Here is a 27,500-nt window from a genome sequence, read left to right as displayed (position 1 = left end):
GCCAAGGCTTCTTCGGCAGCACCTCCCAAACCCGCCACCTCTTCCACCTAGAAGGACAAGGGCAGCAGGCGCACGGGGACACCGCCACCTCCAAGTTCCCCTCCGAGTCACACACACCATCCTGACTTGGAAATATATCGGCCGTTCCTTCATCGTCGCTGGGTCAAAATCCTGGAACTCCCTCCCTAACAGTGCTGTGGGAGCACCTTCACCACACGGACTGCAGCGGTTCAAGAAGGCGGCTCACCACCACCTTCTCAAGGGCAACTAGGGATGGGCAAAAAATACCGGCCTTGCCAGCGACGCCCACATCCCAGGAACGAATGAAAAATAATACACTTGTATTTGAAAGAAAAAAAGACCCGCATCTCTCCAGCACCTGTCACGACCACCGGACGTCCCAAAGCACTTCACAGCCAATGAAGTACTTTTTGAAGTGGTCACTGTTGTAATGTGGGAAACACGGCAGCCAATTTGTGCACAGCAAGCTCCCACAAACAGCAATTTGATAATGACCGGATCATCTGTGTTTTCTTAGTGATGTTGATTGAGGGATAAATATTGGCCCCAGGACACTGGGGAGAACTCCCCCCTGCTCTTCTTCGAAATAGTGCCCATGGGATCTTTAATGTTCACCCGAGAGCGCAGACGGGGCCTCTGTTTAACATCTCATCCGAAAGACAGCACCTCCGACAGTGCGGCGCTCCCTCAGTACTGCCCCTCCCACAGTGCGGCGCTCCCTCAGTACTGCCCCTCCGACAGTGCGGCGCTCCCTCAGTACCGCCCCTCCGACAGTGCGGCGCTCCCTCAGTACTGTCCCTCCGACAGTGCGGCGCTCCCTCAGTGCTGCCCCTCCGACAGTGCGGCGCTCCCTCAGTACTGCCCCTCTGACAGTGCAGCGCTCCCTCAGTACCGCCCCTCCGACAGTGCAGCGCTCCCTCAGTACCGCCCCTCCGACAGTGCAGCGCTCCCTCAGTACCGCCCCTCCGACAGTGCGGCGCTCCCTCAGTACCGCCCCTCCGACAGTGCGGCGCTCCCTCAGTACTGCCCCTCCGACAGTGCGGCACTCCCTCAGTACTGCCCCCCCAACAGTGCGGCGCTCCCTCAGTACCGCCCCTCCGACAGTGCGGCGCTCCCTCAGTACTGCTCCCTCCGACAGTGCGGCGCTCCCTCAGTACCGCCCCTCCGACAGTGCGGCGCTCCCTCAGTACCGCCCCTACGACAGTGCGGCGCTCCCTCAGTACCGCCCCTCCGACAGTGCGGCGCTCCCTCAGTACCGCCCCTCCGACAGTGCGGCGCTCCCACAGTACCGCCCCTCCGACAGTGCGGCGCTCCCTCAGTACTGCCCCTCCAACAGTGCTGCGCTCCCTCAGTACTGCCCCTCCGACAGTGCGGAGCTCCCTCAGTACCGCCCCTCCGACAGTGCGGCGCTCCCTCAGTACCGCCCCTCCGACAGTGCGACGCTCCCTCAGTACCGCCCCCTCCGACAGTGCGGCGCTCCCTCAGTACCGCCCCTCCGACAGTGCGGCGCTTCCTCAGTACCGCCCCTCCGACAGTGCGGCGCTCCCTCAGTCCCGCCCCTCCGACAGTGCGGCGCTCCCTCAGTACTGCCCCTCCGACAGTGCGGCGCTCCCTCAGTACAGCCCCTCCGACAGTGCGGCGCTCCCTCAGTACCGCCCCTCCGACAGTGCGGCGCTCCCTCAGTACCGCCCCTCCGACAGTGCGGCGCTCCCTCAGTCCCGCCCCTCCGACAGTGCGGCGCTCCCTCAGTACTGCCCCTCCGACAGTGCGGCGCTCCCTCAGTCCCGCCCCTCCGACAGTGCGGCGCTCCCTCAGTACCGCCCCTACGACAGTGCGGCGCTCCCTCAGTACCGCCCCTCCGACAGTGCAGCGCTCCCTCAGTACCGCCCCTCCGACAGTGCAGCGCTCCCTCAGTACCGCCCCTCCGACAGTGCGGCGCTCCCTCAGTACCGCCCCTCCGACAGTGCGGCGCTCCCTCAGTACTGCCCCTCCGACAGTGCGGCACTCCCTCAGTACTGCCCCCCCAACAGTGCGGCGCTCCCTCAGTACCGCCCCTCCGACAGTGCGGCGCTCCCTCAGTACTGCTCCCTCCGACAGTGCGGCGCTCCCTCAGTACCGCCCCTCCGACAGTGCGGCGCTCCCTCAGTACCGCCCCTACGACAGTGCGGCGCTCCCTCAGTACCGCCCCTCCGACAGTGCGGCGCTCCCTCAGTACCGCCCCTCCGACAGTGCGGCGCTCCCACAGTACCGCCCCTCCGACAGTGCGGCGCTCCCTCAGTACTGCCCCTCCAACAGTGCTGCGCTCCCTCAGTACTGCCCCTCCGACAGTGCGGAGCTCCCTCAGTACCGCCCCTCCGACAGTGCGGCGCTCCCTCAGTACCGCCCCTCCGACAGTGCGACGCTCCCTCAGTACCGCCCCTCCGACAGTGCGGCGCTCCCTCAGTACCGCCCCTCTGACAGTGCGGCGCTTCCTCAGTACCGCCCCTCCGACAGTGCGGCGCTCCCTCAGTCCCGCCCCTCCGACAGTGCGGCGCTCCCTCAGTACTGCCCCTCCGACAGTGCGGCGCTCCCTCAGTACAGCCCCTCCGACAGTGCGGCGCTCCCTCAGTACCGCCCCTCCGACAGTGCGGCGCTCCCTCAGTACCGCCCCTCCGACAGTGCGGCGCTCCCTCAGTCCCGCCCCTCCGACAGTGCGGCGCTCCCTCAGTACTGCCCCTCCGACAGTGCGGCGCTCCCTCAGTCCCGCCCCTCCGACAGTGCGGCGCTCCCTCAGTACCGCCCCTCCGACAGTGCGGCGCTCCCTCAGTCCCGCCCCTCCGACAGTGCGGCGCTCCCTCAGTACTGTCCCTCCGACAGTGCGGCGCTCCCTCAGTACCGTGCCTCCGACAGTGCGGCGCTCCCTCAGTACTGCACTGGGGAGTGTTAACAAACAATACACTAGGGGTATTTGAGGATTAATACACTGGGGTTATTTGAGAGGCGCTATATGCTGGGCTATTTGAGAGGTGCAGTGTATTTGGATGCCAGGGGAATGTCTGAATCCCTCGCCCCCTTGTATGGCCGGAATTCGTCCCAGGTCCCGACATCCCGGCTCGCCTGCCCTTCCATCCCTCCCGCAGCGCCCAGTGTCTCCGGCCACATCTCCCTCACCCCCTCTCCACACACTGAGATCCCTGCGGTTGACGTAATGTTTGAAAGGGAAGGCGGTGACTTTTGAAGACGTCACTATGAAGGTCTTTCAAATTGATATTTTACCAATTAAGGATTTTTAAATAAGAGTGAGGGAGAGGGAGAGAGAGAGGGAGAGAAAGAGCTAGCGAAGCTGTAAAGTAGCCTAAACCAGCCCAGGAAGGCAGTTCCCAAGCAAGAACCGAAGGATCAGCAGAGCTGACTGAGATAGACCTCGCTTACTGTAAGTACCAGAACTGCGAGAGCAGATCACTAAACACCAGAGGCAGCAAGAAATAGCCTTCTAAAGATGCAAAAAAACAATTCGCTGAAGGAAAAATAAAACTAGACGCTGGGAGAGGGAGACAAGCCCCCAAACTAAACTTTTAAAAAACTTTTTGCAAACTTTTTGAAAAGTTTTTGAACACTTTTTATAAACTGTTTTGAGACGCGATTGCCAGCTTGTGCGGTTTGTTATTTTGATGCATCGCTGTTAGCAAGAAAAATTGACGATTCCATGAGTAAGCTCGCTCCTAACAGCATCAAAGACGCCAATCCTTCTCCAAACAGCGATTCCAGAGTTTTCATTGCAGTTTGCAATTGATCATTCTGCAGCTTTCTGGGGGTCGCTGGCTTTTTTGTTGCTGGGAGTTGTATAAATAGGAGATACTTTTCTTTCCCCCCCCCCTCCTCCCTTCGTGTGTGTGTCTTTATTTAATGAAAATCCATGTACGAAAACAGCGCCCTCAGATCAATGATTTGGAGACAATTCTCCAAAAAAGGGAAGGAGCGGATTCGATCCGTCGCAATTTGGCAGCGCCGATAAATTCCGGGCGAGTCGCCCTCTGGCGGACGGACGCGGCTCTCAGGTTCCAGCCCAGAGAACATCTCTGCAACTATGAGAAAGTTTAATTATTTCAGTTTCCATCTATTCTATAATATAATGTATTTATATTTAAAATGCTGCTTCTGTCTGAGTGATGCAGGCGTGCTTTCGTGGCTGGAAATGTATCGGCCCTTGCCTCAGTTCAAGGGGACAGAGGGAAGGGTGGTTAAGGAAAGGCAGATTGAGTTTAAACCCATTGCTAAAAATTCACAGCCCCGCGGGGGTGGGGGGGGGGGCGAGGAGCTGAGGTTCTGTGCCGCGATTTCACTGTGTGTGTTGGATTTAGAGGAGTATTGGTGGCAATTCTCCAATGTAAGTGTTAGACAGGGAGGTGTGCATGTTAACAGGGAACAGAGACACACTTTTAACGTGCCCGTTGGCAGACTCACATTCACACTAACACAGACAGGCTTGAGCAGCCCTGCACACATGCGTGCACAGACATGCAAGCTTCTAGAAAGACATATTAACACACAGTTACAAGCTGACACAGAGAAACAGGCATACAGAGATATATAAACATATAGTCAGGGTGTGTAATATATCGGAGTGTTACAGTGAGGGGTGTGGGGTATATCAGAGTTACAGTGAGGGGTGTGGGGTATATCAGTGTTACAGTGAGGGGTGTGGGGTATATCAGAGTGTTACAGTGAGGGGTGTGGGGTATATCAGTGTTACAGTGAGGGGTGTGGGGTATATCAGTGTTACAGTGAGGGGTGTGGGGTATATCAGTGTTACAGTGAGGGGTGTGGGGTATATCAGGGTGTTACAGTGAGGGGTGTGGGGTATATCAGTGTTACAGTGAGGGGTGTGGGGTATATCAGTGTTACAGTGAGGGTGTGGGGTATATCAGTGTTACAGTGAGGGGTGTGGGGTATATCAGTGTTACAGTGAGGGGTGTGGGGTATATCAGTGTTACAGTGAGGGGTGTGGGGTATATCAGTGTTACAGTGAGGGGTGTGGGGTATATCAGTGTGTTACAGTGAGGGGTGTGAGGTATATCAGTGTTACAGTGAGGGTGTGGGGTATATCAGAGTGTTACAGTGAGGGGTGTGGGGTATATCAGTGTTACAGTGAGGGGTGTGGGGTATATCAGTGTTACAGTGAGGGGTGTGGGTATATCAGTGTTACAGTGAGGGGTGTGGGTATATCAGTGTTACAGTGAGGGGTGTGGGGTATATCAGTGTTACAGTGAGGGGTGTGGGGTATATCAGTGTTACAGTGAGGGGTGTGGGGTATATCAGAGTGTTACAGTGAGGGGTGTGGGGTATATCAGAGTGTTACAGTGAGGGGTGTGGAATATATCAGAGTGTTACAGTGAGGGGTGTGGGGTATATCAGTGTTACAGTGAGGGGTGTGGGGTATATCAGTGTTACAGTGAGGGGTGTGGGGTATATCAGTGTTACAGTGAGGGGTGTGGGGTATATCAGAGTGTTACAGTGAGGGGTGTGGGGTATATCAGAGTGTTACAGTGAGGGGTGTGGGGTATATCAGTGTGTTACAGTGAGGGGTGTGGAGTATATCAGAGTGTTACACTGAGGGGTGTGGGGTATATCAGAGTGTAACAGTGAGGGTGTGTGGGGTATATCAGTGTTACAGTGAGGGGTGTGGGGTATATCAGTGTTACAGTGAGGGGTGTGGGGTATAGCAGAGTGTTACAGTGAGGGGTGTGGGGTATATCAGAGTTACAGTGAGGGGTGTGGGGTATATCAGAGTGTTACAGTGAGGGGTGTGAGGTATATCAGTGTTACAGTGATGGGTGTGGGGTATATCAGTGTTACACTGAGGGGTGTGGGGTATATCAGAGTGTTACAGTGAGGGGTGTGGGGTATATCAGTGTTACAATGAGGGGTGTGGAATATCAGAGTGTTACAGTGAGGGGTGTGGGGTATATCAGAGTGTTACAGTGAGGGGTGTGGGGTACATGAGAGCGTTACAGTGAGGGGTGTGCAATATATCAGAGTGTTACAGTGAGGGGTGTGGGGTATATCAGTGTTACAGTGAGGGGTCTGGGGTATATCATTGTTACAGTGAGGGGTGTGGGGTATATCAGTGTTACAGTGAGGGGTGTGGGGTATATCAGTGTTACAGTGAGGGGTCTGGGGTATATCAGTATTGCAGTGAGGGGTGTGGGGTATATCAGAGCGTTACAGTGAGGGGTGTGGAATATATCAGAGTGTTACAGTGAGGGGTGTGGGGTATATCAGTGTTACAGTGAGGGGTGTGGGGTATATCAGTGTTACACTGAGGGGTGTGGGGTATATCAGTGTTACAATGAGGGGTGTGGAATATCAGAGTGTTACAGTGAGGGGTGTGGGGTATATCAGAGTGTTACAGTGAGGGGTGTAGGGTACATGAGAGCGTTACAGTGAGGGGTGTGCAATATATCAGAGTGTTACAGTGAGGGGTGTGGGGTATATCAGTGTTACAGTGAGGGGTCTGGGGTATATCATTGTTACAGTGAGGGGTGTGGGGTATATCAGTGTTACAGTGAGGGGTGTGGGGTATATCAGTGTTACAGTGAGGGGTCTGGGGTATATCAGTATTGCAGTGAGGGGTGTGGGGTATATCAGAGCGTTACAGTGAGGGGTGTGGGGTATATCAGAGTGTTACAGTGAGGGGTGTGGGGTGTATCAGAGTGTTACAGTGAGGGGTGTGGGGTATATCAGTGTTACAGTGAGGGGTGTGGGGTATATCAGAGTGTTACAGTGAGGGGTGTGGGGTATATCAGTGTTACAGTGAGGGGTGTGGGGTATATCAGAGTGTTACAGTGAGGGGTGTGGGGTATATCAGCGTTACAGTGAGGAGTGTGGGGTATATCAGAGTGTTACAGTGAGGGGTGTGGGGTATATCCGTGTTACAGTGAGGGGTGTGGGGTATATCAGTGTGTTACAGTGAGGGGTGTGGAGTATATCAGTGTTACAGTGAGGGGTGTGGGGTATATCAGAGTGTTACAGTGAGGGGTGTGGGATATATCAGAGTGTTACAGTGAGGGGTGTGGGGTATATCAGAGTGTTACAGTGAGGGGTGTGGGGTATATCAGAGTGTTACAGTGAGGGGTGTGGGATATATCAGAGTGTTACAGTGAGGGGTGTGGGGTATATCAGAGTGTTACAGTGAGGGGTGTGAGGTATATCAGTGTTACAGTGAGGAGTGTGGGGTATATCAGTGTTACAGTGAGGGGTGTGGGGTATATCAGTGTGTTACAGTGAGGGGTGTGGGGTATATCAGAGTGTTACAGTGAGGGGTGTGGGGTATATCAGAGTGTTACAGTGAGGGGTGTGGGGTATATCAGAGTGTTACAGTGAGGGGTGTGAGGTATATCAGTGTTACAGTGAGGAGTGTGGGGTATATCAGTGTTACAGTGAGGGGTGTGGGGTATATCAGAGTGTTACAGTGAGGGGTGTGGGGTATATCAGAGTGTTACAGTGAGGGGTGTGGGGTATATCAGAGTGTTACAGTGAGGGGTGTGGGGTATATCAGAGTGTTACAGTGAGGGGTGTGAGGTATATCAGTGTTACAGTGAGGGTGTGGGGTATATCAGTGTTACAGTGAGGGGTGTGGGGTATATCAGAGTGTTACAGTGAGGGGTGTGGGGTATATCAGTGTTACAGTGAGGGGTGTGGGTATATCAGAGTGTTACAGTGAGGGGTGTGGGGTATATCAGTGTTACAGTGAGGGGTGTGGGATATACCAGTGTTACAGTGAGGGGTGTGGGGTATATCAGAGTGTTACAGTGAGGGGTGTGGGGTATATCAGTGTTACAGTGAGGGGTGTGGGGTACATCAGAGTGTTACAGTGAGGGGTGTGAGGTATATCAGAGTGTTGCAGTGAGGGGTGTGGGGTATATCAGTGTTACAGTGAGGGGTGTGGGGTATATCAGAGTGTTACAGTGAGGGGTGTGGGGTATATCAGAGTGTTACAGTGAGGGGTGTGGGGAATATCTGTGTTACAGTGAGGGGTGTGGGGTATATCAGAGTGTTACAGTGAGGGGTGTGGGGTATATCAGACTGTTACAATGAGGGGTGTGGGGTACATCAGACTGTTACAGTGAGGGGTGTGGGGTACATCAGAGTGTTACAGTGAGGGGTGTGGGGTATATCAGACTGTTACAATGAGGGGTGTGGGGTATATCAGAGTGTTACAGTGAGGGGTGTGAGGTATATCAGTGTTACAGTGAGGAGTGTGGGGTATATCAGTGTTACAGTGAGGGGTGTGAGGTATATCAGTGTTACAGTGAGGGGTGTGGGGTATATCAGAGTGTTACAGTGAGGGGTGTGGGTATATCAGAGCGTTACAGTGAGGGGTGTGGGGTATATCAGTGTTATAGTGAGGGGTGTGGGGTATATCAGTGTGTTACAGTGAGGGGTGTGGGGTATATCAGAGTGTTACAGTGAGGGGTGTGGGGTATATCAGAGTGTTACAGTGAGGGGTGTGGGTATATCAGAGCGTTATAGTGAGGGGTGTGGGGTATATCAGTGTTACAGTGAGGGGTGTGGGGTATATCAGTGTTACAGTGAGGGCTGTGGGGTATATCAGAGTTACAGTGAGGGGTGTGGGGTATACGAGAGCTTGTACTGGAATTCAATCTCTGTCTGGTTACTAGCCCATCATTAATCAGTTAATGACACTGGGGAGGTTAGTGTTTATTGACACTTCATAGCGAGAGGATTCGAGTACAGGAGCAATGATGTCTTGCTGCAGTTGTACAGGGCCTTGGTGAGACCACACCTTGAGTATTGTGTGCAGTTTTGGTCGCCTTATCTGAGGAAGGATGTTCTTGCCATGGAGGGAGTGCAGCGAAGATTCACCAGGCTGATACCTGGGATGGCAGGAATGACGTATGAGGAGAGATTGGGTCGATTGGGCTTATACTCACTGGAGTTTAGAAGAATGAGAGGGGATCTCATTGAAACTTATAAAATTCTAACAGGTCTAGACAAACTAGATGCAGGAAGGATGTTCCCGATGGTCGGGGAGTCCAGAACCAGGGGTCACAGTCTAAGGATAAGGGGTAAGCCATTTAGGACAGAGATGAGGAGGAATTTCTTCACCCAGAGAGTGGTGAACCTGTGGAATTCTCTACCACACAAGGCAGTTGAGGCCAATTCATTAAATATATTCAAGAAGGAGTTGGATATATTTCTTAAGGCTCAAGGGATATGGGGAGAAGGCAGGGACAGGGTACTGAATTTGGATGATCAGCCATGATCTCATTAAATGGCAGAACAGGCTCGAGGGGCCGAATGGCCTACTCCTGCTCCTATCTTCGATGTTTCTATGTTTCTATGTTTGACGAGATCCACCTTGTCTTTGTGACGCGCCCCCCCCACCACGCCCTATAACCCTGCCCACCCTCGGCTCATTGCTGAGCGAAGTGTCACGAGACACGCTCCTTGTGGCCCCTCCCTTTCATGGAGCTGGGCGTCCCAAAGGACGGGTGTTGGAGAGGAGGTCAATCCACCTGTCTCTGGCCCCTGTTCAGATTCATATAGCAAGCCCCTTGACGTCGTTCCGCCTTGATGGTGCTGGATCAGTGGAGTCTCCTGGCCTGCAATGAGTTCCTCGATCTCTGGACGCTCTTCCAAGGAATGTCAGACGGACAATTTGTGGAATTTTTCTGATGTCCAGGAGCGGAACCTTGGAGAAGCCCCTGGCCTCCTACCTTCAGCCCTCCAGAAACTTCAGCTCAACCCAAACTCTGCTGTCCCCGTGTCCTAACTCACACCCAGTCCCGTTCACCCATCACCCGCTGTGCTCACTGCCCCGTGTCCTAACTCACACCCAGTCCCGTTCACCCATCACCCGCTGTGCTCACTGCCCCGTGTCCTAACTCACACCCAGTCCCGTTCACCCATCACCCCCTGTGCTCACTGCCCCGTGTCCTAACTCACACCCAGTCCCGTTCACCCATCACCCCCTGTGCTCACTGCCCCGTGTCCTAACTCACACCCAGTCCCGTTCACCCATCACCCCCTGTGCTCACTGCCCCGTGTCCTAACTCACACCCAGTCCCGTTCACCCATCACCCCCTGTGCTCACTGCCCCGTGTCCTAACTCGCACCGAGTCCCGTTCACCCATCACCCCCTGTGCTCACTGCCCCGTGTCCTAACTCGCACCGAGTCCCGTTCACCCATCACCGGCTGTGCTCGCTGCCCCGCGTCCTAACTCACACCCAGTCCCATTCACCCGTCACCGGCTCTGCTCGCTGCCCCGCGTCCTAACTCACACCCAGTCCCGTTCACCCATCACCCCCTGTGCTCACTGCCCCGTGTCCTAACTCGCACCGAGTCCCGTTCACCCATCACCGGCTGTGCTCGCTGCCCCGCGTCCTAACTCACACCGAGTCCCGTTCACCCATCACCCCCTGTGCTCACTGCCCCGTGTCCTAACTCGCACCCAGTCCCGTTCACCCATCACCCCCTGTGCTCACTGCCCCGTGTCCTAACTCGCACCCAGTCCCGTTCACCCATCACCCCCTGTGCTCACTGCCCCGTGTCCTAACTCGCACCCAGTCCCGTTCACCCATCACCCCCTGTGCTCACTGCCCCGTGTCCTAACTCACACCCAGTCCCGTTCACCCATCACCCGCTGTGCTCACTGCCCCGTGTCCTAACTCACACCCAGTCCCGTTCACCCATCACCCCCTGTGCTCACTGCCCCGTGTCCTAACTCACACCCAGTCCCGTTCACCCATCACCCCCTGTGCTCACTGCCCCGTGTCCTAACTCACACCCAGTCCCGTTCACCCATCACCCCCTGTGCTCACTGCCCCGTGTCCCAACTCGCACCGAGTCCCGTTCACCCATCACCGGCTGTGCTCGCTGCCCCGCGTCCTAACTCACACCCAGTCCCGCTCACCCATCACTCCCTGTGCTCACTGCCCCGTGTCCTAACTCACACCATTCACCCATCACCCCCTGTGCTCACTGCCCCGTGTCCTAACTCACACCCAGTCCCGTTCGCCCATCACCCCCTGTGCTCACTGCCCCGTGTCCTAACTCACACCCAGTCCCGTTCACCCATCACCCCCTGTGCTCACTGCCCCGTGTCCTAACTCACACCCAGTCCCGTTCACCCATCACCCCCTGTGCTCACTGCCCCGTGTCCTAACTCACACCCAGTCCTGTTCACCCATCGCCCCCTGTGCTCACTGCCCCGTGTCCTAACTCACACCCAGTCCCGTTCACCCATCACCCCCTGTGCTCACTGCCCCGTGTCCTAACTCGCACCCAGTCCCGTTCACCCATCACCCCCTGTGCTCACTGCCCCGTGTCCTAACTCACACCCAGTCCCGTTCACCCATCACCCCCTGTGCTCACTGCCCCGTGTCCTAACTCACACCCAGTCCCGTTCACCCATCACCCCCCGTGCTCACTGCCCCGTGTCCTAACTCGCACCCAGTCCCGTTCACCCATCGCCCCCTGTGCTCACTGCCCCGTGTCCTAACCCACACCCAGTCCCGTTCACCCATCACCCCCTGTGCTCACTGCCCCGTGTCCTAACTCACACCGAGTCCCGTTCACCCATCACCCCCTGTGCTCACTGCCCCATGTCCTAACTCACACCCAGTCCCGTTCACCCATCACCCCCTGTGCTCACTGCCCCGTGTCCTAACTCACACCCAGTCCCGTTCACCCATCACCCCCTGTGCTCACTGCCCCGTGTCCTAACTCACACCCAGTCCCGTTCACCCATCACCCCCTGTGCTCACTGCCCCGTGTCCTAACTCACACCCAGTCCCGTTCACCCATCACCCCCTGTGCTCACTGCCCCGTGTCCTAACTCACACCCAGTCCCGTTCACCCATCACCCCCTGTGCTCACTGCCCCGTGTCCTAACTCACACCCAGTCCCATTCACCCATCACCCCCTGTGCTCACTGCCCCGTGTCCTAACTCACACCCAGTCCCGTTCACCCATCACCCTCTGTGCTCACTGCCCCGTGTCCTAACTCACACCCAGTCCCGTTCACCCATCACCCCCTGTGCTCACTGCCCCGTGTCCTAACTCACACCCAGTCCCGTTCACCCATCACCCCGTGCTCACTGCCCCGTGTCCTAACTCACACCCAGTCCCGTTCACCCATCGCCCCCTGTGCTCACTGCCCCGTGTCCTAACTCACACCCAGTCCCGTTCACCCATCACCCCCTGTGCTCACTGCCCCGTGTCCTAACTCTCACCCAGTCCCGTTCACCCATCACCCCCTGTGCTCACTGCCCCGTGTCCTAACTCACACCCAGTCCCGTTCACCCATCACCCCCTGTGCTCACTGCCCCGTGTCCTAACTCACACCCAGTCCCGTTCACCCATCACCCCCTGTGCTCACTGCCCCGTGTCCTAACTCACACCCAGTCCCGTTCATCCATCACCCCCTGTGCTCACTGCCCCGTGTCCTAACTCACACCCAGTCCCGTTCACCCATCACCCCGTGCTCACTGCCCCGTGTCCTAACTCACACCCAGTCCCGTTCACCCATCACCCCCTGTGCTCACTGCCCCGTGTCCTAACTCGCACCCAGTCCCGTTCACCCATCACCCCCTGTGCTCACTGCCCCGTGTCCTAACTCGCACCCAGTCCCGTTCACCCATCACCCCCTGTGCTCACTGCCCCGTGTCCTAACTCACACCCAGTCCCGTTCACCCATCACCCCCTGTGCTCACTGCCCCGTGTCCTAACTCACACCCAGTCCCGTTCACCCATCACCCCCTGTGCTCACTGCCCCGTGTCCTAACTCACACCCAGTCCCGCTCACCCATCACCCACTGTGCTCACTGCCCCGTGTCCTAACTCACACCCAGTCCTGTTCACCCATCACCCCCTGTGCTCACTGCCCCGTGTCCTAACTCACACCCAGTCCCGTTCACCCATCACCCCCTGTGCTCACTGCCACGTGTCCTAACTCACACCCAGTCCCGTTCACCCATCACCCCCTGTGCTCACTGCCCCGTGTCCTAACTCACACGCAGTCCCGTTCACCCATCACCCCCTGTGCTCACTGCCCCGTGTCCTAACTCACACCCAGTCCCGTTCACCCATCACCCCCTGTGCTCACTGCCCCGTGTCCTAACTCACACCCAGTCCCGTTCACCCATCACCGGCTGTGCTCACTGCCCCGTGTCCTAACTCACACCCAGTCCCGTTCACCCACCACCCCTGTGCTCACTGCCCCGTGTCCTAACTCACACCCAGTCCCGTTCACCCATCACCCCCTGTGCTCACTGCCCCGTGTCCTAACTCACACCCAGTCCCGTTCACCCATCACCCCCTGTGCTCACTGCCCCGTGTCCTAACTCACACCCAGTCCCGCTCACCCATCACCCACTGTGCTCACTGCCCCGTGTCCTAACTCGCACCCAGTCCCGTTCACCCATCACCGGCTGTGCTCACTGCCCCGTGTCCTAACTCACACCCAGTCCCGTTCACCCATCACCCCCTGTGCTCACTGCCCCGTGTCCTAACTCACACCCAGTCCCGTTCACCCATCACCCCCTGTGCTCACTGCCCCGTGTCCTAACTCACACCCAGTCCCGTTCACCCATCACCCCCTGTGCTCACTGCCCCGTGTCCTAACTCGCACCCAGTCCCGTTCACCCATCACCCCCTGTGCTCACTGCCCCGTGTCCTAACTCGCACCCAGTCCCGTTCACCCATCACCCCCTGTGCTCACTGCCCCGTGTCCTAACTCACACCCAGTCCCGTTCACCCATCACCCCCTGTGCTCACTGCCCCGTGTCCTAACTCACACCCAGTCCCGTTCACCCATCACCCCCTGTGCTCCCTGCCCCGTGTCCTAACTCACACCCAGTCCCGTTCACCCATCACCCCCTGTGCTCACTGCCCCGTGTCCTAACTCACACCCAGTCCCGTTCACCCATCTCCCCCTGTGCTCACTGCCCCGTGTCCTAACTCACACCCAGTCCCGTTCACCCATCACCCCCTGTGCTCACTGCCCCGTGTCCTAACTCGCACCGAGTCCCGTTCACCCATCGCCCCCTGTGCTCACTGCCCCGTGTCCTAACTCACACCCAGTCCCGTTCACCCATCACCCCCGCTGTGCTCGCTGCCCCGTGTCCTAACTCACACCGAGTCCCGTTCACCCATCACCCCCTGTGCTCACTGCCCCGTGTCCTAACTCACACCGAGTCCCGTTCACCCATCACCCCCTGTGCTCACTGCCCCGTGTCCTAACTCACACCCAGTCCCGTTCACCCATCACCCCCTGTGCTCACTGCCCCGTGTCCTAACTCACACCCAGTCCCGTTCACCCATCGCCCCCTGTGCTCACTGCCCCGTGTCCTAACTCACACCCAGTCCCGTTCACCCATCACCCCCTGTGCACACTGCCCCGTGTCCTAACTCACACCCAGCCCCGTTCACCCATCACCCCCTGTGCTCACTGCCCCGTGTCCTAACTCACACCCAGTCCCGTTCACCCATCACCCCCTGTGCTCACTGCCCCCGTGTCCTAACTCACACCCTGTCCCATTCACCCATCACCCCGTGCTCACTGCCCCGTGTCCTAACTCACACCCAGTCCCGTTCACCCATCACCCCCTGTGCTCACTGCCCCGTGTCCTAACTCACACCCAGTCCCGTTCACCCATCACCCGCCCTGTGCTCACTGCCCCGTGTCCTAACTCACAGCCAGTCCCGTTCACCCATCACCCCCGGTGCTCACTGCCCCGTGTCCTAACTCACACCCAGTCCCGTTCACCCATCACCCCCTGTGCTCACTGCCCCGTGTCCTAACTCACACCCAGTCCCGTTCACCCATCACCCCCGGTGCTCACTGCCCCGTGTCCTAACTCACACCCAGTCCCGTTCACCCATCACCCGCCCTGTGCTCACTGCCCCGTGTCCTAACTCACACCCAGTCCCGTTCACCCATCACCCCCTGTGCTCACTGCCCCGTGTCCTAACTCACACCAAGTCCCGTTCACCCATCACCCCCTGTGCTCACTGCCCCGTGTCCTAACTCGCACCATGTCCCATTCACCCATCACCCCCTGTGCTCACTGCCCCGTGTCCTAACTCACACCCAGTCCCTTCACCCATCACCCCCTGTGCTCACTGCCCCGTGTCCTAACTCACACCCAGTCCCGTTCACCCATCACCCCCTGTGCTCACTGCCCCGTGTCCTAACTCACACCCAGTCCCGTTCACCCATCACCCCCTGTGCTCACTGCCCCGTGTCCTAACTCACACCCAGTCCCGTTCACCCATCACCCCCTGTGCTCACTGCCCCGTGTCCTAACTCACACCCAGTCCCGTTCACCCATCACCCCCTGTGCTCACTGCCCCGTGTCCTAACTCACACCAAGTCCCGTTCACCCATCACCCCGTGCTCACTGCCCCGTGTCCTAACTCACACCCAGTCCGGTTCACCCATCACCCCCTGTGCTCACTGCCCCGTGTCCTAACTCACACCCAGTCCCGTTCACCCATCACCCCCTGTGCTCACTGCCCCGTGTCCTAACTCACACCCAGTCCCGTTCACCCATCACCCCCTGTGCTCGCTGACCTACACTGGCTCCCGGTCCGGCAATGCCTCGATTTTAAAATTCTCATCCTCGTGTTCAAATCCCTCCATGGCCTCCTCGCCTCCCTCCCTATCGCTGTAACCTCCTCCAGCCCCTACAACCCTCCCTATCTCTGTAACCTCCTCCAGCCCCTACAACCCTTCCTATCTCTGTAACCTCCTGCAGCCTATACAACCCCCCCTATCTCTGTAACCTCCTCCAGCCCCTACAACCCTCCCTATCTCTGTAACCCCCTCCAGCCCCTACAACCCCCCCTATCTCTGTAACCTCCTCCAGCCCCTACAACCCTCCCTATCTCTGTAACCTCCTCCAGCCCCTACAACCCTCCCTATCTCTGTAACCTCCTCCAGCCCTTACGACCCTCCCTATCTCTGTAACCTCCTCTAGCCCCTACACCCCTCCCTATCTCTGTAACCCCCTCCAGCTCCTTCAACCCTCCCTATCACTGTAACCTCCTCCAGCCCCTACAACCCTCCCTATCTCTGTAACTTCCTCCAGCCCTTACAACCCTCCCTATCTCTGTAACCTCCTCCAGCCCCTACAACCCTCCCTTTCTCTGTAACCTCCTCCAGCCCCTGCAACCCTCCCTATCTCTGTAACCTCCTCCAGCCCCTACAACCCTCCCTATCTCTGTAACCTCCTCCAGCCCTTACAACCCTCCCTATCTCTGTAACCTCCTCCAGCACCTACACCCCTCCCTATCTCTTTACCCCCCTCCAGCCCCTACAACCCTCCCTATCTCTGTAACCTCCTCCAGCCCCTACAACCCTCCCTATCTCTGTAACCTCCTCCAGCCCTTACAACCCTCCCTATCTCTGTAACCTCCTCCAGCCCCTACAACCTTCCCTTTCTCTGTAACCTCCTCCAGCCCCTACAACCCTCCCTATCTCTGTAACCTCCTCCAGTCCCTACAACGCTCCCTATCTCTGTAACCGCCTCCAGCCCCTACAACCCTCCCTTTCTCTGTAACCTCCTCCAGCCCCTACAACCCTCCCTATCTCTGTAACCTCCTCCAGCCCCTACAACCCTCCCTATCTCTGTAACCTCCTCCAACCCCTACAACCCTCCCTATCTCTGTAACCTCCTCCAGCCCCTACAACCCTCCCTATCTCTGTAACCTCCTCCAGCCCCGGCACCCCTCCCTAACTCTGTAACCTCCTCCAGCCCCCTACAACCCTCCCTATCTCTGGAACCTCCTCCAGCCCCTACAACCCTCCCTATCTCTGTAACCTCCTCCAGCCCCTACAACCCTCCCTATCTCTGTAACCTCCTCCAACCCCTACAACCCTCCCTATCTCTGTAACCTCCTCCAGCCCCTACAACCCTCCCTATCTCTGTAACCTCCTCCAGCCCCGGCACCCCTCCCTATCTCTGTAACCTCCTCCAGCCCCCTACAACCCTCCCTATCTCTGTAACCTCCTCCAGCCCCTACAACCCTCCCTTTCTCTGTAACCTCCTCCAGCCCCTACAACCCTCCCTATCTCTGTAACCTCCTCCAGTCCCTACAACCCTCCCTATCTCTGTAACCTCCTCCAGCCCCCTACAACCTTCCCTATCTCTGTAACCTCCTCCAGCCCCTACAACCCTCCCTATCTCTGTAACCTCCTCCAGCCCCCTACAACCCCCCCTATGTCTGTAACCTCCTCCAGCCCCTACAACCCTCCCTATCTCTGTAACCTCCTCCAGCCCCCTACAACCCTCCCTATCTCTGTAACCTCCTCCAGCCCCTACAACCCTCCCTATCTCTGTAACCTCCTCCAGCCCCCTACAACCCTCCCTATCTCTGTAACCTCCTCCAGCTCCTACAACCCTCCCTATCTCTGCAACCTCCTCCAGCCCCCTACAACCCTCCCTATCTCTGTAACCTCCTCCAGCCCCTACAACCCTCCCTATCTCTGTAACCTCCTCCAGCCCCTACAACCCTCCCTATCTCTGTAACCTCCTCCAGCCCCTACAACCCTCCCTATCTCTGTAACCTCCTCCAGTCCCTACAACGCTCCCTATCTCTGTAAACGCCTCCAGCCCCTACAACCCTCCCTTTCTCTGTAACCTCCTCCAGCCCCTACAACCCTCCCTATCTCTGTAACCTCCTCCAGCCCCTACAACCCTCCCTATCTCTGTAACCTCCTCCAACCGCTACAACCCTCCCTATCTCTGTAACCTCCTCCAGCCCCTACAACCCTCCCTATCTCTGTAACCTCCTGCAGCCCCTACAACCCTCCCTATCTCTGAAACCTCCTCCAGTCCCTACAACCCTCCCTATCTCTGTAACCTCCTCCAGCCCCTACAACCCTCCCTTTCTCTGTAACCTCCTCCAGCCCCTACAACCCTCCCTATCTCTGTAACCTCCTCCAGTCCCTACAACCCTCCCTATCTCTGTAACCTCCTCCAGCCCCCTACAACCTTCCCTATCTCTGTAACCTCATCCAGCCCCTACAACCCTCCCTATCTCTGTAACCTCCTCCAGCCCCCTACAACCCTCCCTATCTCTGTAACCTCCTCCAGCCCCTACAACGCTCCCTATCTCTGTAACCTCCTCCAGCCCCCGACAACCCTCCCTATCTCTGTAACCTCCTCCAGCCCCTACAACCCTCCCTATCTCTGTAACCTCCTCCAGCCCCCTACAACCCTCCCTATCTCTGTAACCTCCTCCAGCTCCTACAACCCTCCCTATCTCTGCAACCTCCTCCAGCCCCCTACAACCCTCCCTATCTCTGTAACCTCCTCCAGCCCCTACAACCCTCCCTATCTCTGTAACCTCCTCCAGCCCCTACAACCCTCCCTATCTCTGTAACCTCCTCCAGCCCTTACAACCCTCCCTATCTCTGTAACCTCCTCCAGCCCCGACAACCCTCCCTATCTCTGTAACCTCCTCCAGTCCCTACAACCCACCGAGATCTCTGCGCACCTCCAATTCTGGCCTCTTGCTCATCCCCCACACTCTTCGCTCCACCATTGGCGGCCGTGCCTTCAGCTGCCTGGGCCCCCGAGCTCTGGAATGCCCTCCCTAAACCTCTCCGCCTCTCTCTCTCCTCCTTTTTAAGATACTCCTTAAAACCGACCTCTTTGACCCAGCTTTGGGTCGCCCTAATATCTCCTTCTGTGGCTCGGTGTCAAATTGTGTTTGATAATCGCTCCTGTGAACGTTAAAGGCATGATATAAATGCAAGTTCCTAAGCGGTCTCTCAGCAGTGAGTGAAAAAACTTTGAGGAACAGTCTGCCTCTCTCCTTGCCAATGACTGTTACAGGAATTGTAGACGGTTAAAGTCCAGGCTCCATCTTAGTTGACCTACCATCCTGGTAGTCGCATGATCCAATGATAATGGAGTTATTGAACAATTAGAACAATCAGTCTCTTATCAATTAGTTTACAACAGATGCAGATATGATGAAAGCCCCCAGTGGCGGAGAGCTTTGGAGACCAGAGGTCCAATGTATTAGCAGGAGCCGAGAGTCTCGTCCACAACCTGTGCAGCTCCTGTCCAGGGACGTCGGAGCGGGCGTGTCCTAGGCTCCAGGTTTTGTGTTAACCCCAGCTCTTATATGTGTCAGCTGTGGCTCAGTGTGACTCACACTCGCCTCCGAGTCAGAAGGTCGTGGGTTCAGAGCCCCGCTCCAGAGACTCGAGCCCCGTAATCCAACCCAACACTCTCCCGGTGCCAGTGCTGAGGGAGCGCCGCACTGTCGGAGGGGCGGTACTGAGGGAGCACCGTGCTGTCGGAGGGGCGGTACTGAGGGAGCGCCGCACTGTCGGAGGGGCAGTACTGAGGGAGCGCCGCACTGTCGGAGGGGCGGTACTGAGGGAGTGCCGCACTGTAGGAGGGGCGGTACTGAGGGAGCGCGGCACTGTCGGAGGGGCGGTACTAAGGGAGCGCCGCACTGTCGGATGGGCGGTACTGAGGGAGTGCCGCACTGTCGGAAGGGCGGTACTGAGGGAGCGCTGCACTGTCGGAGGGGCGGTACTGAGGGAGCGCGGTACTGAGGGAGCGCCGCACTGTCGGAGGTGCGGTACTGAGGGAGCGCCGCACTGTCGGAGGGGCGGTACTGAGGGAGCGCTGCACTGTCGGAGGGGCTGTACTGAGGGAGCGCCGCACTGTCGGAGGGGCAGTACTGAGGAAGCACCATGCTGTCGGAGGGGCGGTACTGAGGGAGTGCCGCACTGTCGGAGGGGCGGTACTGAGGGAGCGCCGCACTGTCGGAGGGGCGGTACTGAGGGAGCGCCGCACTGTCGGAGGGGCAGTACTGAGGGAGCACCGCACTGTCGGAGGGGCTGTCTTTCAGATGAGATGTTAAACCAAACCCCCCCCACCCCGTCTGCTCTCTCAGGCGGACGTAAAAGATCCCACGGCCACTATTGGAAGAGCAGGGGGAAGTTCTCCCCGGTGTCCTGGGGCCAATATTTATCCCTCAACCAACATCACTAAAAACAGATGATCTGGCCATTATCACATTGTTGTTTGTGGGAGCTTGCTGTGCCCAAATTGGCTGCCACGTTTCCTACATTACAACAGTGACCACACAACTGTACAGGGTATTGGTGAGACCACACCTGGAGTACTGCATACAGTTTTGGTCTCCTTATTTAAGGAAGGATATACTTGCATTGGAGGCAGTTCAGAGAAGGTTCACGAGGTTAATTCCAGAGATGAGGGGGTTTGACTTATGAGGAAAGGTTGAGGAAGTTGGGCCTATACTCACTGGAGTTTAGAAGAATGAGAGGGGATCTTATTGAAACATTTAAGATACTGAAGGGGGATTGACAGGGTAGATGCAGAGAGGATGTTTCCCCTCGTGGGGAAATCTAGAACGCGGGGGCATAGTTTCAGAATAAAGGGTCGCCCTTTTAGAACTGAGATGAGGAGGAATTTCTTCTCTCAGAGGGTCGTAAATCTGTGGAATTCGCGGCCCCAGAGAGCTGTGGAGGCTGGGTCATTAAATACATTGAAAGTGGCGATAGACAGATTTTTGCAAGATAAGGGAGTGAAGGGTTATGGGGAGCGGGCGGGGAAGTGGCTTTGAGCCCGAGGTCAGCCATGATCTTATTGAATGGCGGAGCAGGCTCGAGGGGCCTAGTGGCCTATTCCTGCTCCTATTTCTTATGTTTTTATGCTCCATATTTTTCTCAAGGCGTTGACTCATTCGCTTGGTGGGGTTCAGTTTCACGGGTACTGGGCACCCCCCCCGCCACCTCACTCCCCTGGCCACTCTTTCCAAAGCTGACACCCTCACCCCGCCAACTGTGGGGTGAGGTTAAGGGATGGCTTGCCAGAAAACAGCTATTAAATTGACAATAGCACATTCTTGTTCGTTTTAGACACTTTCAGTGTGACTCCAACCATCTGTTATGGTTACCAGGGAGACGGTCACTTCTTGTTCCTTGGGAAGGGTTTGGGTCCATTGGGATTCTGTACACTGGGAGTGAATGGGAAGGGGTTTGGTCCGATTGGGATTGTGTACGGTGGGAGTGAATGGGAAGGGATTGGGTCCATTGGGATTCTGTACAGTGGGAGTGAATGGGAAGGGATTGGGTCCATTGGGATTCTGTACAGTGGGAGTGAATGGGAAGGGATTGGGTCCATTGGGATTGTGTACAATGGGAGTGAATGGGAAGGGGTTTGGTCCACTGGGATTGTGTACAATGGGAGTGAATGGGAAGGGATTGGGTCCATTGGGACTGTGTACAATGGGAGTGAATGGGAAGGGGTTGGGTCCACTGGGATTGTGTACAATGGGAGTGAATGGGAAGGGGTTGGGTCCACTGGGATTGTGTACAGTGGGAGTGAATGGGAAGGGGTTGGGTCCATTGGGATTGTGTACAGTGGGAGTGAATGGGAAGGGGTTTGGTCCGATTGGGATTGTGTACGGTGGGAGTGAATGGGATGGGATTGGGTCCATTGGGATTGTGGACAGTGGGAGTGAATGGGATGGGATTGGGTCCATTGGGATTGTGTACAGTGGGAGTGAATGGGAAGGGATTGGGTCCATTGGGATTGTGTACAATGGGAGTGAATGGGAAGGGGTTGGGTCCACTGGGATTGTGTACAATGGGAGTGAATGGGAAGGGATTGGGTCCACTGGGATTGTGTACAGTGGGAGTGAATGGGAAGGGGTTTGGGTCCATTGGGATTCTGTACAGTGGGAGTGAATGGGAAGCGGTTTGGTCCGATTGGGATTGTGTACAGTGGGAGTGAATGGGAAGGGATTGGGTCCATTGGGATTCTGTACACTGGGAGTGAATGGGAAGGGTTTGGGTCCATTGGGATTCTGTACAGTGGGAGTGAATGGGAAGGGGTTTGGTCCGATTGGGATTGTGTACAGTGGGAGTGAATGGGAAGGGATTGGGTCCATTGGGATTCTGTACAGTGGGAGTGAATGGGAAGGGATTGGGTCCATTGGGATTCTGTACAGTGGGAGTGAATGGGAAGGGATTGGGTCCATTGGGATTGTGTACAATGGGAGTGAATGGGAAGGGGTTTGGTCCACTGGGATTGTGTACAATGGGAGTGAATGGGAAGGGATTGGGTCCATTGGGATTCTGTACAGTGGGAGTGAATGGGAAGGGATTGGGTCCATTGGGATTCTGTACAGTGGGAGTGAATGGGAAGGGATTGGGTCCATTGGGATTGTGTACAATGGGAGTGAATGGGAAGGGGTTTGGTCCACTGGGATTGTGTACAATGGGAGTGAATGGGAAGGGATTGGGTCCATTGGGACTGTGTACAATGGGAGTGAATGGGAAGGGGTTGGGTCCACTGGGATTGTGTACAATGGGAGTGAATGGGAAGGGGTTGGGTCCACTGGGATTGTGTACAGTGGGAGTGAATGGGAAGGGGTTGGGTCCATTGGGATTGTGTACAGTGGGAGTGAATGGGAAGGGGTTTGGTCCGATTGGGATTGTGTACGGTGGGAGTGAATGAGATGGGATTGGGTCCATTGGGATTGTGGACAGTGGGAGTGAATGGGATGGGATTGGGTCCATTGGGATTGTGTACAGTGGGAGTGAATGGGAAGGGATTGGGTCCATTGGGATTGTGTACAATGGGAGTGAATGGGAAGGGGTTGGGTCCATTGGGATTGTGTACAATGGGAGTGAATGGGAAGGGGTTGGGTCCACTGGGATTGTGTACAATGGGAGTGAATGGGAAGGGATTGGGTCCACTGGGATTGTGTACAGTGGGAGTGAATGGGAAGGGATTGGGTCCACTGGGATTGTGTACAATGGAAATGAATGGGAAGGGGTTGGGTCCACTGGGATTGTGTACAGTGGGAGTGAATGGGAAGGGGTTGGGTCCATTGGGATTGTGTACAGTGGGAGTGAATGGGAAGGGGTTGGGTCCATTGGGATTGTGTACAATGGGAGTGAATGGGAAGGGGTTGGGTCCATTGGGATTGTGTACAATGGGAGTGAATGGGAAGGGGTTGGGTCCACTGGGATTGTGTACGATGGGAATGAATGGGATGGGATGGGTCCACTGGGATTCAATGCTTGTTTGTGGTCCGTGCACATGGAATCAACCACAATAGGGAGAAGCAAAGAGCTGGGAGACTTGACAGGAAATGTTTGCCCGTCTGACTGACTCTGAAACATTTCCTGAGCCTCTCACTTGCTTGTCGAATGCCGACCGCTCAGCTGACGGGGAAGGATCACTACCTCTGGGAAAGGCGTCTAGACTCACGTAGTTGTCAGCCGAGGCTCACCGGGTCTCATTCTCACCTCAGAGTCAGAGGTTGTGGATTCGAGCCACCACTCCAGAGACTTGAGCCCATAATCCAGCCCGACACTTGCCCAGTGTCAGTACTGAGGGAGCGCCGCTCTGTCGGTGGAGCAGTGCTGAGGGAGCATCGCACTGTCGGAGGGGCGGTACTGAGGGAGCGCCGCACTGTCGGAGGGGCGGTACTGAGGGAGCGCCGCACTGTCGGAGGGGCGGTACTGAGGGAGAGTCGCACTGTCGGAGGGGCGGTACTGAGGGAGCGCCGCACTGTCGGAGGGGCGGTACTGAGGGAGCGCCGCACTGTCGGAGGGGCGGTACTGAGGGAGCGCCGCACTGTCGGAGCGGCAGTACTGAGGGAGCGCCGCACTGTCGGAGGGGCGGTACTGAGGGAGCACCGCACTGTCTGAGGGGCGGTACTGAGGGAGCGCCGCACTGTCGGGGGGCGGTACTGAGGGAGTGCGCACTGTCGGAGGGGCAGTACTGAGGGAGCGCCGCACTGTTGGAGGGGCGGTACTGAGGGAGCACCGCACTGTCGGAGGGGCGGTACTGAGGGAGCGCCGCACTGTCGGGGGGGCGGTACTGAGGGAGCGTCGCACTGTCGGAGGGGCAGTACTGAGGGAGTGCCGCACTGTCGGAGGGGCAATACTGACGGAGTGCCGCACTGTCGGAGGGGCAGTACTGAGGGAGCGCCGCACTGTCGGAGGGGCGGTACTGAGGGAGCGCCGCACTGTCGGAGAGGCGGTACTGAGGGAGCGCCGCACTGTCGGAGGGGCAGTACTGAGGGAGCACCGCACTGTCGGAGGGGCAGTACTGAGGGAGCGCCGCACTGTCGGAGAGGCGGTACTGAGGGAGCGCCGCACTGTCGGAGGGCCAGTACTGAGGGAGTGCGCACTGTCGGAGGGGTGGTACTGAGGGAGCGCCGCACTGTCGGAGGGGCAGTACTGAGGGAGCGCCGCACTGTCGGAGGGGCAGTACTGAGGGAGCGCCGCACTGTCGGAGGGGCAGTACTGAGGGAGCGCTGCACTGTCGGAGGGCAGTACTGAGGGATTGATGCACTGTCGGAGGGGCGGTACAGAGGGACATTGCAGCGCTCGCTCAGTACTGCACTGTCGTGTCAGCCTAGATTTTTCTGCTGAAATCTCTGGGGTGGGAATCTGAACCCACAACCGTCTGAGTCAGAGGCGAGGGTGCTGCCCACTGAGCCAGGGCTGACATGTTATCACATTGCTGTTTGTGGGAGCTTGCTGTGCAGAAATTGACTGCGTATTTCCTACATTACAACAGTGACCACACTTCAAAAAGCATTGAGAATCATAGAATCATACAGCACGGGTTAGATACAGAGTAAAGCTCCCTCTACACTGTCCCCATCAAACACTCCCAGGGCAGGTACAGCACGGGTTAGATACAGAGTAAAGCTCCCTCTACACTGTCCCATCAAACACTCCCAGGGCAGGTACAGCACGTTAGATACAGAGTAAAGCTCCCTCTACACTGTCCCATCAAACACTCCCAGGGCAGGTACAGCACGGGTTAGATACAGAGTAAAGCTCCCTCCACACTGTCCCATCAAACACTCCCAGGGCAGGTACAGCACGGGTTAGATACAGAGTAAAGCTCCCTCTACACTGTCCCATCAAACACTCCCAGGGCAGGTACAGCACGGGTTAGATACAGAGTAAAGCTCCCTCTACACTGTCCCATCAAACACTCCCAGGGCAGGTACAGCACGGGGTTAGATACAGAGTAAAGCTCCCTCTACACTGTCCCCATCAAACACTCCCACGGCAGGTACAGCATGGGGTTAGATACAGAGTAAAGCTCCCTCTACACTGTCCCCATCAAACACTCCCAGGGCAGGTACAGCCCGGGTTGGATACAGAGTAAAGCTCCCTCTGCACTGTCCCCATCAAACACTCCCAGGGCAGGTACAGCATGGGTTAGATACAGAGTAAAGCTCCCTCTACACTGTCCCCATCAAACACTCCCAGGGCAGGTACAGCACCGGTTAGATACAGACTAAAGCTCCCTCTGCACTGTCCCCATCAAACACTCCCAGGGCAGGTACAGCACGGGTTAGATACAGAGTAAAGCTCCCACTACACTGTCCCATCAAACACCCCCAGGGCAGGTACAGCACGGGTTAGATACAGAGTAAAGCTTCCTCTACACTGTCCCATCAAACACTCTCAGGGCAGGTACAGCACGGGTTAGATACAGAGTAAAGCTCCCTCTACACTGTCCCCATCAAACACTCCCAGGGCAGGTACAGCACGGGTTAGATACAGAGTAAAGCTCCCTCTGCACTGTCCCATCAAACACTCCCAGGGCAGGTACAGCACGGGTTAGATACAGAGTAAAGCTCCCTCTACACTGTCCCATCAAACACTCCCGGGGCAGGTACAGCACGGGTTAGATACAGAGTAAAGCTCCCTCTACACTGTCCCATCAAACACTCCCAGGGCAGGTACAGCACGGGTTAGATAGAGAGTAAAGCTCCCTCTACACTGTCCCCATCAAACACTCCCAGGGCAGGTACAGCACGGGTTAGATACAGAGTAAAGCTCCCTCTACACTGTCCCATCAAACACTCCCAGGGCAGGTACAGCACGGGTTAGATACAGAGTAAAGCTCCCTCTACACTGTCCCCATCAAACACTCCCAGGGCAGGTACAGCACGGGGTTAGATACAGAGTAAAGCTCCCTCTACACTGTCCCATCAAACACTCCCAGGGCAGGTACAGCACGGGTTAGATACAGAGTAAAGCTCCCTCTACACTGTCCCATCAAACACTCCCAGGGCAGGTACAGCACGGGTTAGATACAGAGTAAAGCTCCCTCTACACTGTCCCATCAAACACTCCCAGGGCAGGTACAGCACGGGTTAGATACAGAGTAAAGCTCCCTCTACACTGTCCCCATCAAACACTCCCAGGGCAGGTACAGCACGGGTTAGATACAGAGTAAAGCTCCCTCTACACTGTCCCATCAAACACTCCCAGGGCAGGTACAGCACGGGTTAGATACAGAGTAAAGCTCCCTCTACACTGTCCCCATCAAACACTCCCAGGGCAGGTACAGCACGGGGTTAGATACAGAGTAAAGCTCCCTCTACACTGTCCCATCAAACACTCCCAGGGCAGGTACAGCACGGGTTAGATACAGAGTAAAGCTCCCTCTACACTGTCCCATCAAACACTCCCAGGGCAGGTACAGCACGGGTTAGATACAGAGTAAAGCTCCCTCTACACTGTCCCATCAAACACTCCCAGGGCAGGTACAGCACGGGTTAGATACAGAGTAAAGCTCCCTCTACACTGTCCCCATCAAACACTCCCAGGGCAGGTACAGCACGGGTTAGATACAGAGTAAAGCTCCCTCTACACTATCCCATCAAACACTCCCAGGGCAGGTACAGCACGGGTTAGATACAGAGTAAAGCTCCCTCTACACTGTCCCATCAAACACTCCCAGGGCAGGTACAGCACGGGTTAGATACAGAGTAAAGCTCCCTCTACACTGTCCCCATCAAACACTCCCAGGGCAGGTACAGCACGGGTTAGATACAGAGTAAAGCTCCCTCTACACTATCCCCATCAAACACTCCCAGGGCAGGTACAGCACGGGTTAGATACGGAGTAAAGCTCCCTCTACACTGTCCCCATCAAACACTCCCAGGACAGGTACAGCACGGGTTAGATACAGAGTAAAGCTCTCTCTACACTGTCCCATCAAAAGCTCTCACCGCTTGGCTGAGATATAGAGGGTGTGGGCAGGGAGCTGCAGATACACTGTGTAGCATCAGTGCTGGGGGCAGTGCAGGAATTTGGCAGGAAAAGGAGGGGGCTGGGAAAGGTTCGGAGCAGGACAGAATGGAGGTGATAGAGGTAAGGGCTATGGTCATAAATGGGTATATCACGTAAGACACTGGGCTCCTGGGATGCTGATAGCATGTGAGTATCATCTGTGGAATGTAGATACTCAGGGCTGAGTCATATTGACAGCTACGGCATCTTGGAATTTGGGTCCAGTAGAAACTGGACTGGATTCCACCTTCTTTACAATTTTCTCACTCACATTCCAAGAAACAAATCCCTGCGTCTCTCCAGCGCCTTTCACCAGCTCAGGACGTCCCAAAGCTCCTCACAGACAATGAAGGACTTTTTTTG

The sequence above is a fragment of the Somniosus microcephalus genome, unplaced genomic scaffold (genome assembly GCF_052327205.1).
Source record: "Somniosus microcephalus isolate GS21.2 unplaced genomic scaffold, FLI_Smic_1.0 unresolved_chr7, whole genome shotgun sequence".
Lineage (NCBI taxonomy): Eukaryota > Metazoa > Chordata > Chondrichthyes > Squaliformes > Somniosidae > Somniosus > Somniosus microcephalus.
Note: the sequence above shows the minus strand (reverse complement) of the source record.